We start from the raw sequence: 18,012 nt of genomic DNA, 5'->3' as shown, positions 1-18,012 counted from the left end.
GAAGGATTTCCATCACAAAGGTAGAGATATGCATGTGTTCAAAGCTCTAGATGTAATGCAGAGAGCTGTCTCTTTTGGGGGTTCTTCAGTGGACGTCCCATAGGAAAGGCAGGGGATGTGTGAGTGTAGCCAAATGGCTACCCAGGGTTTGTGAAACTAGGCAAGACCACTCTGAGGCTGATCATGGGAAAAGTAAGTGTTACCAGTTAGTGAACAAGGCCTTGGCTCATATGGTTTGCTTGTTTCTGGCTTGGCACCTAACTTAATATTAAATAATTGGGCACAGTTTTAACTGTGGGCAGTTAGAAGCAGTGACCAGTGCATTGGTAGAGGATTCACGTAAGGTTTATGTTAGTCAAAGTATTGAATGGAAGACCTCAAGGTGTCCCTGCAAGTTCAGTCTCCCCTGTCCCATATCCAATTGCAAATGCAGGTTTTTTACTACTTGAGATAGGTTCTTGGTCCTGTAATCACACTGACTTCACTCTGTCAACACCCTGTGTGCTACAGGACTTTCTCCTTCTGGCTTTTGTACTATAAAGATGGCAAAAAACTTGATTGGGCCCAAGAATATTTTCAATTAGCCAGTGCTTCTACAAGTAGTTAGGTATTGACCACTCCCTTTATTTCTTTATATTGGCAAGATGTTAACTACTTCAGTGCATTCAGCTCAAATGCTCAGATGAAATGTAAGCTGTGAAGTGCTGGCTCCACTCAGCACAAAGAGGGGCAGTGACATCCCAGAAAGGGTAGAGGTTGAATATAGCTCTGAGACAGCCAAATGCCCTGTCTGGCTGCCAGAAGAGCACCTTGACTTCTTGATGGTCTTTTTCTCCTTTTTTCTCCTTTTTTCTCCTTTTTTTCTCCTTTTTTGCTTTGACCGATCATCCCTACAGAATATTTTGCACATGCAATGTGGTCAAAATGCATACACAATTTCTAATAGCTTTTGATTTCCAATAAGACTGTTGTGGTTTTGGGGTATCACTATATCTGTATGTGATCACAATTAGGTGATTATCGTGTAGATTTGTTTCAGTGTTTTACCTGTGTTACATTTATTATTATTAGATTAGAAAAATACTATGTATGATGAACTCCAAAATGAGAAATCTGTATTTCGGTGATTATGATGTGAGTACCTACAAAAAAATATCCAAACTCCTATTGTGTAGTACTGGAGTCTGGATCTGCATCAAGTTGAGGCATGCATTAGCTGAGCTGGGTCACTTCCAGGATGCACCCTGCTGAACTGCTTACAGTGGATGAGGCTCTAGTGGTGGTTAGGAACCCAGTTCCCACAGACACATCTTGATCTGGGAGACTTGCTGGAGCTGATTGTGTGTTACATGTCAGAATGCTTAAAAGCGGGCATGGGAGGGTAAAACAAGCTCTTATAATGGCCATGTAAGTTCTCTGTTTCTGTATTTATGATTTCTCCATTTAAGGTTAAAATTTTTACCATGTGTTTCTGTGGAGAGAATCAGAATCACAGGCCTTTTCTAGGTATAAATATGACTTTGGATCTAACTTGGTTCAGATCCAGATTTCTAAATCTAAACATGATTTCCATATTTAAAGCCATTTGATTTTGAAGTCCTAACTTGATCTTTTCCTGATTTTTATGTAGACTCATAATTCCTACACCCTTAGAAGAGTTGTCATGTCTCCTGAAGTCAGAAGAATAAATGTGTTTTTCTGTATAAATCTTAGATGTGAATATGTTAATACACACATTCATTAAATATTCTCTAAATGTTTGTGTATAACCACAGAAACAAAGAAGCCTTAAAGATAAAGACTTACCTTTATGCTGAATGCATTGGTATGTACAGAGACAGAATCAAATGTGAAATTTAGAAGTCTGTGCACTTTTATAGAAAATGGACATTTGTGGACACAACCGTAATTGTATATTTTGGAAAGAGATGACTCTTCTTATTTGTCTTGGAGTCATGAACAGATTTGAAGTTGTTTTTCAGTGCTGAGGGTTTCAGTTTATATGAGGTAGGAGGTTGGAATAAACAGCTTTATTGCTTGGGGACAGCTGTAGTGGTGATGGTTTTATAAACAATGTTTCATGCTGGCATCTATCTTGTTCTCCTTTCAAAAATAATATGTCATTTCATATTGTGTATTAAATAGGTGAGACAGTTTGAAGGCTACAGTCTACTTTCAGTTATATGCTGCTGTGTAGATATGAATTCAGTGGCAGAATGTAACTCCATATGTGTCCACATTAAAAAAAACAAAAACCAACCCAAAGCAAGAAAAGGCAATTTTATAAAAGTACTCATGGATTTTAATTATTATAGAAAAAGACATGCATCATGTTCAGGTGTGCATATCCTCACACTCAAACACTCTCACTCTCATAGATGTATAAGTATAAGCAGGCAGATGATGGACTGGTCTGAAATTTAAAGAATCAACAGCCCACGCTGGAAGCCACCTGGTCATCTGGTCCAACCTTTTGTGGGAAAGAGAGCCTTAGTGAGACTACCTAGCACCCTTTCTAATCCTGTCCTGAACACCTCCAGTACTGGATACTCTACCATGTCCCAGGAGAGGTTTTTCTAGTGATTGATTGTTCTCATAATTAAAAAATAAAAAAAATAAAAAATTTGTTCCTATATTAAGATGAAACCTTTCCTGTTGCAACTTGTACCTGTAGCCCCTTGTCTTCTCCATGTGTCTCTCTGCAAAGAGAGAGCCTCCATCTTCTTTGTAGCCACCTTTTAAGTGGCATAATGTGATGAGGTCCCCCTGAGCCTTCTCTTCTCCAAGGAGTAAAGAACTAACTCCTTCAATCTTTCTTCACAATGGTGGCTTTCCCAGCCTTTCATCACCTTCATGGCCCTCCTTTGGACCCCTTTCAGTCTGTCCTTGTCTTTTGTGAACTGTGGTGGCCAGAACTCAAGAAGTACTCTAGGTGCAGCCTGACAAGCGCTGAATGGAGTGAAATGATCACAACTCTGTCTCTGGTACTGTCTGCTAGAAGACCCACTCTATTCTGCAGAAACTTTCTTAAAAGTGTTGGCAAATGTGAAAGGCATTTTATAACTTGCTAGTAACCATACACTGCTATTTTCCTGCCCTTTTGGACCAAACTATTTAAATAATCCTATCGCTATGGTAATTTATGGTAATGAATCTACAATACCAACAATATAAGTAATACTCTCTTAAATGGCAGGGAGGTGCTGTAGAAAGCTTTACATTAATTATTGCTGTTAGTTTTTTTACTTTTTTCTAAATATTGTGCAGAACAATATTATCTCTGGTTTCTTAGACCACTGTCCGTCCATGGCAGCAGATCAGAAAAGGACATCTGAAAATCCATTAATGGGTCTGGAAAAGCATTTCATCAAAGGATGTATCCGATCTTCCTTTCCTTCTTTTAGGAACTTGTTTTCTTCCTTCATGCTTTGAAAAACATTTATCTTCTCATGTATTTACTTTTTAGTCCAGATGTACGTAATGTATCACCACTACTAAAATGCTCTGTTTTCATAATGTGCTTGTTGCTGCTACTGTGCCATGTCAAAGGCTCTGGTGGGAACGTGGGAGTTAGTCCAGCACAGCCTGGCTCCCGGTGGTGACGGTCAGTGGTGCTGCAGCTTCCCCTCTGCACAGGTCCTGGGGGCTGTGCACAGCCCTGCCTGCCTGGGAGAGAGGGGGAAAGGTGGCCCTGAGATGGCAGAGCGAGCAGCACTGAGCAGGAGCTGCAATTATGGCATGCCAAAGCAATGCAGAAGTGAAATACATTAGTAAAATTAAAATTTGTCCTCATTCCCTCGGTGGGTAATACAGTTAATGAAAATAGATCTAACCAAATTAAGATAATTTATTTCATTAGTTTACGGCACTGTAAAACTTTTCAGGGCAGTACAGCCCTTCGGTACAAACCTGAAATAGATGCAGCTCCACTATTCACTTCAAAGAGCACAAAGGTTAAAACTTTTAAGTGTATTAAAGCAATTCTGTTAATTGTGTCTATAGAGGATTCTCCCTTGCCCTTGGTAAAGTATTCTTGATTTAAAATTCACATTATGCTCGTTCTGCATTCTAGCCTTTTAACCAAAGTGTAAATATGTGATTACTTGTATCTTTGAGGCTTAAAAAGAAATTATACATTTTTGCTTCAGAAGGTGGTACTGGTAGTACACGGTATTGCTATTTTGCCTTTTTTCCCTATTGTTTCATGTTCCTATCTTCTCTGTTCTACCTTTATATCCTATGTACCTGCTTTGTGGTTTCTAATAAAGATTGCCTCAGAGCAGTACCCAATTCTTTGGAAGGAATGAGGTGCTATCTCTACACTCCATCTCCTTACATCCCTTCCCTGTTTTGTTTTTTGCAGTCTTGGTGCTCTTTGTGTTCTATCAGGAAGACACCATTCAAAATTAGAAAGTTATCCCAAATGCTGTGGGTTTTTTTTTCACAGAATCATAGAATGGCTGGGGTTGGAAGAGACGTCTGGAGATCATGTAGTCCAACCCCCTGCTAAAGCAGATTCATCTAGAGCAGGTTGCACATGATCCTATCCAGGCAGGTTTTGAATATCTCCAGAGAAGGAGACTCCACAGCCTCTCTGGACAGCCTGCTCCAGTGCTCTGTCACCCTCAAAGTAAAATATTATTTTCTTATTCCTTTCAAATTATAAGAAAACCAAAAATTGATAAATTGCTTGGTTTTGTTGCCAAACCAAGTCTTTATAAGTCTGCATTGGAAGTCACAGTTCACATTAATTTAATTTTCAGTTAACTTAATTCACATTGTAGAATTTTCTTGACTTGAAATAGAAAATTAACTGCCTTTTTGGTTGTTTTTAATACTCTGATTTTCTTCTTGATACAATTTTTCTTCTAAATGGCTTATGTTACTTATTTTAAAGAAATATTTATATTATTAATTTGTAGTGAAAGCTTTAGTCCTTTCTATACTAAAATAGAACAACTTATCTGGACAGAAACATGGATGTGAGAACTCTTCACTTCTCACTGTAGTATTTAGGGGAGATTCAGGTAAATTACTACTGAGTCCTGCAAGTCAGTTAATTCCAAGCAGAACAGAAATAAAGACAAAATGCTTATTTTGGGCAAGGTAAAAAGATTTTATCTGACTGAGAAACCTATCTTTATCTAATATATAGAATAATAGCAGGATGATTTTTGTATTTTTTCTTTCTATGAATTACAAATTGTGAAGAAAGTGCTTTCAGAAAAGGGCCAAGTTTGTCCTTTCAGTTGTGGAAGTGATAGGTAATTTATCTTTCATTGATGGAAATAGAAAAGATGCTTATTCTTTAAAATCCTGTGTGGACAGGTCATTTTAATGACATGGTTGCACTTTGCTGTAAATAGAAATGATACTGTGTAACTTAGAGTTAATAACTGAGTTATGTGGAAGTAATTTGTCTGGGTTTTTGTTTTATTTTGGGTTTTAAATTTAATCTGGATTTTATTGCTTAAGTACGAGCATTTCATTATCGAATGTAGTACTCTTCGGCTGTATTAAGTGGTTACTGTAATTTATAGGATACTTTGAGAAATGTCATGATTCTCATGAAGTGACACAGCAAGATTTAGAGAGTACGGCAACTGAGTGAATGGAATTACGTAATATGACCTAGTTGATGCGATATACCATAAGATTTTAATTTATTTCCTTAGTATAACTGGGCAAGAAAAGAAGATAATAGGCCAGATAATAGGCCAGCCCTGCCAATTCATGCACTGAAAATAAGTCCATTCTCAGTTGATCTTGACACTACTTGGAGTTGCATATGAAATGGTCAAATTGGTATCAAGGGCCAGGGAGGGGGCGAGCAGGGAGAATAGGAATTAAGTTGGTTAGGAAATCAGGATGTACAAAGAAATTAGTTACTTCTATATATGTCACATACCAAACAGAAAAAACAATAATACCTGTGGGGTTTTTGTTAAATACTTTTATTTGATCTGATTTAATAAATAATTAGTGTTTCCATAAGACCAACAACTAACTGCCAGCTGCACTGATAAGACATTTTGCTGAATCCCTGTGCCAAAGAAAGAACAGTGATGTGTGACTGATGCAGTTACTCTGGTTAAGGGAGGTTCCATACTAAGGATACACAGAATTACAGTGGATACAGCACAACTAGTGTTTCCATGAAGAAACAATCAATTGGATAAACTAAAAAGTTTCTATAATAAACCACTGTAAAGATTTTACTTTTGAAATAAATGCTACTTTTAATTTTGATCTCTTGAATATGGTATTTTAAGAATCAGAATTGTTGCCCAGATTCCATATTAAGGTATTACTCACTTTCATGACAGCTACATGTGATTACTTTAACTTCATTTGGATTGAAATTTTTTATGCTTCTTTTTTCAGCCTAGAAATCACTATTTATGAATTTGAGAAAAATCAGTTGGCTATTATTAATTTAGCACATTTGCCATTGAAAATATTGCTTGTTTTCACAGTTTAAAAATCAGTGTTGAGGGCAACATACATACAAAACTATTTCTAAAGTGGGGCAGAAAAAAAATTATCCTTTTGCCTGTATATTGCAGACATTTTTATAGACTGTAGAATAAACACATGAAGAGTGAGGTACCCAGTATGATCAAAACCTCTGGATCTCTTATTCTTCAGAATACTAGGCAGGAAGCCAGCGTTCAATCACTTTGATTCAAAGCCTAATTTCCTCTTCCTTTTGGATATTCTCATTTGTCTTCAAAAATCTTTCCTAATGTGCAGGAATTCATGATTGCTTATAATTTCAACTCATTTATCCAAAGCATAGACTAAATTAAATGTCCCAAAAGAAAGCGACCATATCTGTGAGCATCTCTGTTTAAAATTATTGAAAGTCGCATTGAGTATTCCATCATGCCATTTTTATTTATCTTGATTTTCTAGGCAATAATTGTTACAACAAAGCACAGATTTCATAAGGCAAGCCCATCAGTATTTCTCCCTTGTAGTTACACTTCGCCACTATAAATAGCTTTCTCTTCATGAAAACTCTTTTAACTCATCCTCTTATCAAAACTGATGGATTTTGCTGGTGACTTGAAGGTCGATAAAATTGTTCTCTGTGCAAAAGAAATATCTTATAATATTCAGTAGGATAGTGTGTATTGTAGCATTTTGGGTAGGTGAAATTAATGTGGCTCAAGGACTGACAATTTTTCCCTGAACTAACAAATGTCAGTCTTAGTGAAAAAATGAAGGTTGGGTAGGAGGCACTTCAGCTCCATACCACTGTGTCAGGGTACAGGAGAAAATACTGGGTAGGAAATGTGTAGGGGGAAAAAAGTTATTATATTAGAAACCGTGTGAACCCACATATCTACCTACCATTGCAATGCAGCTCACTAATGACTTTTTTAATTTTATGGCTTCTTGAGTTTGACACGCTTTGTGCATGTAAGAATGAGAGGAGGCGCAGTTGAGGAGTTGTGCCCTCCCATGGTGGCCCCTGGGGATTTGAGCACACTGGTGTCAGGCACGCTTTGACTTGCTTTGCTCCAAAGCCAAACCTCAGGAACCCTGGGCGAAACCAGAGCAGTGCTTGCATCTGCAGTGTGCAGCTGGGACTCTGTTTTGGGTGGTGGGAGTAACACCGAAACCGCCCCTCGGGCTGCTTGAGCAGGGCAAACAGCAGCTGCTGGAGCTCTGCTGGCTCTGCTACCTGGGTGTCCTGGTGAGAAATGGTACCTCTCTGAATCATCTCAGCTTGGAGACTCTACAAAAGACAAAATTTATTTGATCCATGACAGTATCTTTGTTTGCCGGTTAACATACAGCAAACTTTCACATTCATTTTTATAGTTCAGCTTAGTTACTGCTCATCAATATACACATTAGAGTTAAATAAAGTACATGAATATACTTGTTTATATACTTGAAATACAGAACAATTCATAAACTGCCCACTTTTAGGAACAGTATTTTAAAGTGCTGTCATTGATGACACACATATATATAGATATGGAGTATCTATATGTTTAAATGTGTCTATATATAACTCCTAAAACTTTCTGACAGATGTTTTTCATGTAACTGTTTTTTTTTTAAGTATATTCATGTTGTGGAGTTCTCAGTCATCTTCCTGATATTATGATTATCCTGGTAGCTCAGTAATTGTTTTAGAGGAGAAAGTACCCAGTGTAAATTTCTGCACACTGGAAATGGTAGTAAATAAACATAATTTTGTTTTCTTTGAATTTGACTTTGTTTTTTAGCCCCCCCAAAAAGTAGTTGTCTTTATGTTATGTCTACAGTTAGCCTGAAATTATGGTGATGGTGTAAGATGCTGGGTTTGTTCAATCACTCATAGCAGCATCAATTGAATTAATTTAACAATCTGGAAAATTGGTCTTACGTAATGTGTTTTAAAAGTACTATTAATAATTATTCATTTCAAGTTTGGATTCTAAGAAGATGTTTCAGGAAAGGCTGAACTTCAAGCATATAGGTACTACACATCAGTTTCTTGATTTTCAAATCTTGGATTATTTTTTTTCCCTGTTTTAATACCAGTAGTCTAAATTGGGATAGTTTTAGGTAATTGTGGTTATTAAAATCAAGGAGACCCCTAAATACGGGGTCAGCAACCTTTACCAACACAGAATCTGGGAAGCACAGCCTCGCTTGCATCTGGAGTGAGAAACCTGAATATTGTTTCAAGAAGGAATGTTTCAGAAATGCTCAAATAACCAATTCCTGCTCAGTCCTATAGTATTATAAGTCTGTAAATGGATTCTTCAAGTCTCCTCTCTTATCTCATTTACACAGTTAATTTTTTCATTTTTTTTTTTTTTTTTTTCTGAAGACATTAATTTCACAGTGTTGGATAGTTTAATTTTCTTCCCTTCTATTTTAGTAGACTGGCAGAGCAGATATCACCATCTCTGACACATCATTTTTTCTCTGTACAGTACAGTGTACTTTGGGGCTCTAGCACAGCAGTAGACTGGCCCAGGATTCACAATCTGGGATTATTGTCTTTGTGTATCCTCAAGGAGTAATATTTTAAAGTCACTACATCTGTTGGTACTTAAGAGAATGATTTTTACGTTTAATTTTTGCCAGTTTTTACCATCTGTGTGTCTGTTTTTTGGCTTCTTGCTTTAATTTTTCACTTTAATTTCTCAGTTGCACTGGGATTGCTTTCTCTTTCTCACACATGCTCTTTTTGAGTCATCCGTGAACTTGTATTAAAAAAAAAGAAATTATTTACAGCAGTTGCATAGTAAAATTCTTGGCCTTCACATTTTGGATTTTTTTAATGATCTCTTTATATCGAGTCTCCTAGTAAATGCACGTCATTTTTGGAAGTGAAGTAACTTATTAGACTTTGTTTAAGTTTTAAAAAATTAGTTTGGATTAAATTGAAGCATTTTGGCGGGAAAAGCTAGCTTGATCACATTAAACACATTCTAGTCTTTCATACTAATTTAGTTTTTAATGCCCAAGAGGGAATAATTTTCTTGAGAAATCTGTGTTATAATCATAAACAGACATAATTCAGTAATTTTCTCATGAAACATTGGCTGAAGTTTTGGCACTAACGACTTGAAGCTCACACAAGCAGGAAGGTTTTTGTTTAAATTCCAAGAAAAATACTAATGAAATATATTAAAATAGAAACAAAATATACATGTAGTGTGTTGCAGGCTGTTTTCAATAAAAATGATGTATCTTCATCAGTTGAATAAATGTCTCATGAATTCAGGCATGTTCTAGCATTTCAAGAATGTTCTAATAGTACTGGAAGTAACTTTGCTATCCTTGAGAAGTTTTTTACAAAAAGTTACGTTGTGCAAATAAATTTTTAACGTATGAGGATTACTGTACACATCTATCAAATGTTTTGCTTCTGTATGTGTTTGTGAGTATTGAAAACTCCACTGCTGCTCTGATCTTTTTCTTGACTTACATATTTTGCTTCTCACTTAAAATATGATACATTCCTTAAGGTCGGATTTAGTGACTTTTTAAAAGCATGCTGGTTTTTTTTAGCCTCTTTCAAATATTTTGTAACTGAGATTTTTAGAGTTTATAGTTACTTTCTGGTGTACTCGTTAGCTTATAGTTGATTTTCAAATCAGAATATGGACTTGCTTCCTTTTTATTGATCTTTTTTCCCCCCTTGGTTTCTAAAGAATAGTTTTGTGTAGTGCTGCACAAAACACTGAGTAAGGATTACATTAAAATAGAAGCACTAGCAGATGAAAACATGTTCCTTTCGGAATATATGGCTTCTATAACCTGTAGTGTCCCCCTTTGTGTGGGCTGCTTTGCATTGTTAACAATATGGTAGAGTATCAAAAGCCCCAAAAAATAAATACTTTGTTCACTTGAGAAACATTTTTTGACAGGAAGCATGGCTGTGAACTTCCAAGGAGTAGAATTAGTTATATTCTCTCCTGTCTGCATATGCCTCTAGTTTTTCCTAAAAATACTTTTTACTGTGTTATAAAACTGGGAGAGCATAGTGGTTTTTCACACAGGTGTTTGAGCTTTCATTCCCACTCAATTCTCGCTGTGTTTTATTGGAAACTTTTTTGTCTTGGAGTAAGAGGAGTGTTAGTGTCTCATTTTAAATTATCAGTTATCATTATAAAAACTTAGTGGGATTTATCAGTTTTACTAGTACAGGTTCAAACCATATTTGAGTGGTACTGAGAATGATTTGAATTCCATTTTTCAAAAATTCCAAAATTTTCGCCAGCTTTAAGGATTTTATTACTACCAACTTTAACTTCCCAATTTCCGAACAAATACTCTGTTATGGTATGTGAAGAGGAGAACCGAGTGAGCAAACCAGTGTACTGAGAGATGTGCATGTGTTACTACTCTGTAATAACATGGAATTGATTTAGAGTTGATAATATGTAATGAAGAGACTGCTGATCATTTGTTATCCTGTGGCTTGACTCTTAAAAATTTCTCTGTTTCTGGTTGGAAGTATAAATTAAGAATTAGAAGTAGGATACTTTCAGTACTATGGTTTATTGTCTGTAGGGCTACTTAGTGCCAGTGGAAATGGTCACATTTGCTGTCTTTTTTTCTTGTCTCCCACATGGAAAGCAATGGAGCTGTAATACCATGACGGCAGAACCATGTGTGCATTGGTCTTTCCATAGTGTCGGTTTACTTTGAACTGAGAGAATTCAAGCAGTATTAAGTATTCCAAATGGAATGATGAGAGCAATCCATCCATTTCCAGCATCATTCTCTCTGAACTGGAACCTTGCACCTACCTTGAATCTGAACTAACTCTCTAAATCTAAGGATAACCTATATTTGAATGCCAGACACTCAGTCGTGCTTTACTATATATTTTAAAAGACTGGTGGGAATCTAGATGTAAACTTTTGTCTTAGGTAGTTTCCCAGCTGACTGGTATGTTGAATTAAATGAGAATAGTAAGGGCTGCTTCAATTCATTTCCATTCCTTGCATCTCAGTCATTTTCTGCAACGACGCATAAGGATTGATTGCCATAGCAACAGTGTTTTAGCTTGTACTACTGTGAATGTGGTTAATGATAATAGAATTATCTAGTCATTTAAAATCCTGTTATATTATTAGGTCATCTGAACCATCCTCTTGCTATGTATTGAGTTATTCCCTGTAGCCTATCTTGTAGTTCTTTGTCCATGCTGCTTTTACATGTGTTGAGCAGTGGGGATTCTGCTTCTTCCCTTGGGAGACTTTCACAATCTGATGTATCACCCCATTAAGGATTTTTTTCTGATATTTAGCCTCATTTCACCTCCTTTCTTCCAGCTACATGGATTTGTACCTCATGGAAGTTCTGTTCTGATCCCTTCCTTATCCAGCATTTGCAATTAATCCTTCTTATTTACCTGCATCAGAATATAACAGCTCAGTATTTGTGCATTTCAGGATTTTCTCATAGGGAAAAGCAGGTTTATAAATAAATCATCTCTTCTTCTTCTTGATTGCTTCATTTTGATAGGAAAGTCCCTAGTACTCGGCTACTATTTAGATCACCTGAACTGCACAGACAAAAAGCTTCCAACTTGCCAGTCCCTAGCTACCTTCACTTCAGCACATACACCACTGGATTGCTGATTCCTGTGTGTGCATCTGTGCCTTGCTCTGTCTGTTGTCTGTAGTAGTCTGTGCTGAGTGGGAAGATGTAGTTTTTTTCTCATAAAGCTGGAGAGGTGTTCCTTAACCCTTGCCAGAAGTCAGCAGAAGTAACCTCTCAGCCTGTCCTTTTGTATGGCCACGCTAGACTTGGATGTGCATAGATATCTCTGCTCCCCTCCACATACACAGGTCGTACACTTTACCCTCTGGAAGTTTACTGTGTTTCTAAATTCTTTCTACCCACATCATTTTTCTACCATGATGAGAAATATTTTCCAGTCATGTCCAAGGAGACATACAAGTGGAAATGTAGTTGTCTTCTCCATGTCAGGCATTTCAAACCGTGCTATATGCAGGTTAGCAAGACCAGGAATTAGGTTAAAACAAATAAAAGAAAGTACTTTTCCATATGGTCGGGCTGTGGGTTAGCTGTTGATACGCTGCGTAGTTGGCACACTCTGTGTCTTCTTTCTCCAGTGTTGTGGAGTTGGTAAATAAGACAGAAGAGTATTGTCATCTTTCCAGTAATCTGTTGTTCTCACTGCTACTTATGCTTTTTGACTAATTTTCTTCATTAATATTTGATGTTATACAGTTGCCCATTTATTTTGTTTTTATTCATCTACAGTATAAATAAGTACATATTACATTAATATTCATCCATACTTACCCCAAGAGGGCAGAAGACTGGGAATTGCTATTTGAAATTACTTTTAGAGCTGAATTTGCTGCAAAAATATTTGATGCTGCAGTAAAACCTGGATGTATTAAATATACCTCAATATTATCACAGACTAATTCTTTAATTTATGGTTATTTTTACTGTGGCTTTTTTTTTTTTTTTTCTGAGAGGTGCTACTTTTTCCAAGATTCTTCCCTTTGAAGCTTAGACTAGATGGCATTTCTCAGAATTTTTTATCTTACATTAATTCACATTTCAGTTTCCTCAGTCACCAGGCTTCACAGTCCGCCACAGTGCTTTAGTAAAGTCTCGCAAAGCTCATTGATCATGTTTTAAGAGATTGTTTTAAACCTAAGCTGTGTTTTGCTGGCAAATTTCATCACTTTATTTTTAACTTACTCTTCCAGATTATTAATTCCTTAGGGAACATTATCTTGCTGTCCATCCCTTTGGAAAGTATCAGCTTTTCTGTTTTAAAGATTGTTTTAGTGTTCTTTTGTTTCTGTGTAGATATACACTCTTGTTTTTTGCTCACTGTTGCCTTCAACCTGTTTGTATGCAAAGAGAGAAAGACAGGTGCATTTCATTAATTTTAAGGATTCCTCTTGCCTACGTTGTCTAGAATGCATATGTGCAAGATATTTCTTTAAGTTTTCTTGTTTGTTTTTATTTTAATCAAACTGAAAAATGATTATAAGTATAAATATTAAGGAATCATTCTGAGCCTGTAAGTAGCTGAGAACAGACCACACAAAAGGAGTGGGGAATCTGCTAATTATAGTAAATGAAAATAACAAGCTTTAAACTTACCTGTTTTGTTTCTCCCCATATTTTCTTCAAATCATATAATTCTGTGAGAACACCATCAGCTTTATTAATCTCAGTGAGAAACAACAGCCTTTGTCACAGAATTTTCTGATTTTTTTTTAATAAATTGGTTTTCTCTTTATACTGAATCAGTTTTAATATAAGATATAGTGACCTTTATCTTTTTTTCAGTAGTTCACTCTCTGGTTCATTCTTCTAGTTCTGTGATGATAAAGCAGCTGATTTTCTACTTCCCATCTAGCCAGAAGTATTGGCAGGCCAGTAGTGTCCTTGCACTGGCCTCTGCAAGAGCCAGAGCTGGCCATAACAAGGTGCTAGGGTACCTCAGGTAGTTAGTCTGAAATTTAATGTATTCTGTGAAACTGGAAGGTGGAAGATCCTGCCTAGGGATGCATAGAAAGAAACTCTCAGTGCAGCTTGATTTCTGAAGTCACTTCTTACTGAAACCCCAGCACTTGCTTGTTCTTCAGGTTACTTCAAGCTTTCCTTTAATAGTTTGAAGAAAAAAAGCTTCAGAATGGGAAGGTAATAGTGCTTGCTTTCTTGGTTTCCCAGAAAGTATTTTTTTTCCAGGCTCAGAAAATAAGTTTGAATAGTTAAAACAAAATAAACATTTCTTCAATGAGGTCTTAGACTGGACTAACTTAATTGATTGGCTCATCTGGGATTCAAGTGTGATTTATGGGAAATTGATAACAAGCTCCTGTACATTTCAAAGCCCTCGACCTGGCTTTAGCTAGCTTATAACCAATTAAGTGGCAGCTAAGAAAACCTTATGTCAAAATCAGAATGTTTAAATGCGGGGTTTAGCAGTGTCTATATTCTTTTAATCATAATTGACAAAACTTGTTCTGATTCCTTGTCGAATTTTGTTCACAAAAATGCTATTGTTAACTTTAAAAGAGTGTTTATGTAGACATCTATGTATAAAGGGCTATATAAAGGGCTGTGACATTTTGATGAAGACAAGGACTTGGTGTGTGCTTCTCTAATGCATATCTGACTCCCATATTTTCACCTTTTTTTTGGGGTTGAATGGCTGAAGAGAAATTCAGCCACAAGACAGGTAGATTTTTTCCTTCTGTTTATGCATCTTAGCTTTTAATGCATTCAAGAAATAGCATTTAAAAGCATAGTTGTGCCTCCATCTAAATTTGGTCTCCTCTAAGATGGTCAAGTTTGAGTAATTTGTATGAAGTTGTTTAGGTAACTGCTTATGTGGTGACAAATGAAGTTCTACTATAGATTAGAAACTGGCAGGGAGAAAAACAAATTATGGAAAATAGGTCAGCAGTGTACAAAGGCAAGAGGGATTTATTCCTGGAAGGCTTGCTCATTTTTGAAGAGGGGGATTGCTGAGATAGCAACTTCAGTGAACAAGACACGTTTATTTAGATTAGTTGAAAATAGGTAGGATTTTGAAGGAGGTGATAAAAGAGGGATGAGATTGGACATAGAACAGTGCGAGTTACTGAATGCTGAAATGAATGCCTTGAGCTGTGTGTGAAACCGCAGATGAGCCGTATCCTTTCAAACACTGGTCTGAGGCCACAGCGTCAGAGACATTTTAAGTCATCTCTGCTGCTGAAAGAAGCAGTCCTGGCCATGCTTTGCTTCCTCCCTTGTGCCTCCCTAAGCTTTTATGAGGCTGTTAATTAGACTGAACTGGACCAGCCTGGGAAATGTAACCAATTAAAATTGTTTTTATTAAACATTAATTTTAATTTAGATCTTTTGTATAATGATAGAAATGCTTGAATAAACTGAAAGGAGAAGGTGGACAGAGGAATCCAGTGCCAAACATGACCATCTGGGGATGGGAAAAGATGAGACTGCCTCTTTCAACAACCACATTTGTGGTTTGTGCTGTCCTTGCAGGATAATGAAATGCCAGGCTGAGGTGCTATTATGGGCTGCAGGATGGAAGTAGAATTGCTTGGAAATACTGCACCACCATCACATGTGCTGAATTCAGTCCCAGCTGATTTGAGTTGCTGTGGAAAAGGAAGGGAAAGAATCATAAATGGAAATAAGGTCTCTGAGAAGTTAAAAAGAATTAATTTTATTGCAGAGTTAGGGTCTCTTCTGCTGCAACAAATGGCAATAAATGAGTTATTTCTTTAAATGCCTTCTTTTTTGTATAACTTGCAGATAGCTTGCAGAGTGCTTCTGGCACTGCGGTTCTAGCAATTGTGTGATGTCCTACACTTTGTTCCTCAGTACATTTTAAACAAAGAGGTCATCTTTGGTGGTCCCTAGATAGCTTAGTGAGCTGGTGCTAATGAAGTTGGTCTGTTGATTGTGTTATGTCACATGTCATGTAAGAGTTTTGCATTACAACGAGCACACGTGTTGGTGCAGGCTCAGGACCAAACTGCTCCTAGGGAATCGGTGCTTTTCCCAGCCTCTCTCCACCCAGGGTGATGGGGCCTGTGGTACTGGGTCTGCTGCCCTGGACAGGTACTGTCTGCAGTGATGGGTCTAGAGATTTTTGATGTTTTCAGAAATATGCTTAGTGCTATTTTATTTTTGAAGTGCCGTTTTAGCTTCTGGCCTTTTTGGTTGAGTTCAAGACCACATGCAAATATTTTACATTTTTCTCAAAGTAAGGCTTTGTTTATCTCAGAGACATCACTCAAAACTGAAAGCATCTAAGGCTGGAGAAGAACTCAAAAATATGTAAAGAAATCTTTGGTGCTTCAGTTTCCTCAAATAAATAGTTTGGAGAATAACCTCTAATCTTCTTCCTGAGGGTGCAGTGCAGCTAAAGTCATTATTGTCCATGAAGTGCTTTTGCCATACTGTGCTGGAGGGCACTACAGAAGTACTGAGTAGTATATATTTTAAATTTGATTTAATGCTTTTGATTAAAAAATGAATAAAATTGTCATAGACCAGATTGTAACCCTGTAGGCACTTGGAATGAAGCATTTGTAAATGAAGCATTTACTGAGAAGTTTGAAATTGTTTTTCATGTTGATTTCAACAAAACAAATTGAGCAAAGAACAATGAACAATGCTATAGTATTTTCTGTTATTAAAATGGTGAATTTGTTTGGTGCCTAAGGTAAAATCCATGTTGTGAAAAGACCAAAAAAGAAAATTCTACAACATAACAGGGAAACTCAATTGAAGCAATTTTAGTGGAGTTTCTCAGTGAAGGATGACATGGAAAAAAAAAGTGGAATGGAACTGTGCAATTCAGCAAAAGAGAAGTAAAAGAGGAACCTGCAAAGTGATAAAATCTTATCACTCAAAATTACACAGAAGCTGAGAGCAGGCTTGGGTGACTTGTGCCTCAAGGGTTCTGCATCACTGTCACAGTGCTGGGGCTCCCTTTGGGGCCTTCCTCCTCTGGGACCTGGGGCCAAGACCTTGCATGGTTTTGTTCTTTTAGAGGATGCAGGGCCAAAACTGTAAGAATTAACTTTAAGATGTGCAAGTCAGGGATCCCTTAGCTCAGGTATGTTTGTCCATCTATGTGGTGTGTAACACAAAAGACCTTTTGGAACAGATATGTAGGTGTTTTTACTTTTCATCAGTATGAATATAAATGTAAAAGTCAAAAGTTGAAGCTATATGTTAGCAAATCCTAGCAAAGTGGAGATAAATCACTTATGAATTTTTAATGAGAGGTTTAAATGAGAGGAAACCCATGGACTTTTCTTTAGGAAGATGATAAAACAGTATAATATCAGTGGAATTGAGTACACCCTCAGTGAGTTTGCCAATGACACCAAGCTGTGTGGATGGAAGGGATGCGATCCTGGGCAGGCAGGAAGGGTGGGCACCTGCAAACCTCATGAAGTTCAACAAGACCAAGTGCAAGGTCCAGCACCTGGACTGGGACAATCCCAAGCACAAATACAGGCTGAGTGGAGAATGGATTGAGAGCAGCCCTGAGGAGATGGACTTGGGGGTATTTTGATTGATGAGAAGCACAACATGACCTTGCAACCGTGTCCTGGGCTGCATCAAAAGAAACGTGACCAGCAGTTGAGAGAGGCGATTCTACCCCTCTGCTCTGCTCTCATGAGATTCCACCTGGAGCACTGCATCCAGCTCTGGGGCTCCCATCGTGAGAAAGATATGGACCTGCTAGGGTGAGTCCAGATAAGTTCATGAAGATGGTCAGAGGGATGGAGCACCTTTTCTTTTTGGAAAGGCTGAGAGAGTTGGGATTGTTCAGCCTGGAGAACTGAAGGCTCTGGAGAGACCTTATAGCACCTTCCAGTACTTAAAGGGGGCCTACAGAAACACCGAATATTCTCTGTTGGAAGGGACACACAAGGAGCATCGAATCCAACTCTGAAATGAAAGGCCTGTACAGGGATTGAACTCGTGACCTTGGTGTTTATTAGCACCATGCTCTACAGG

General features: G+C 37.3%; 1 protein-coding gene across 16 annotated transcripts in view; it reads left to right on the top strand.

Annotated features, from left to right (window-relative positions):
* PARD3 (par-3 family cell polarity regulator) overlaps positions 1-18,012 on the top strand; it is a 451,653-nt gene that overhangs the window by 202,873 nt on the left and 230,768 nt on the right. The window lies entirely within an intron of this gene.

This window comes from Pseudopipra pipra, chromosome 1, assembly GCF_036250125.1.
Source record: "Pseudopipra pipra isolate bDixPip1 chromosome 1, bDixPip1.hap1, whole genome shotgun sequence".
NCBI lineage: Eukaryota > Metazoa > Chordata > Aves > Passeriformes > Pipridae > Pseudopipra > Pseudopipra pipra.
The sequence above is the reverse complement of the archived record's forward strand: the minus strand, read 5'-3'. Positions and strand labels throughout refer to the sequence as shown.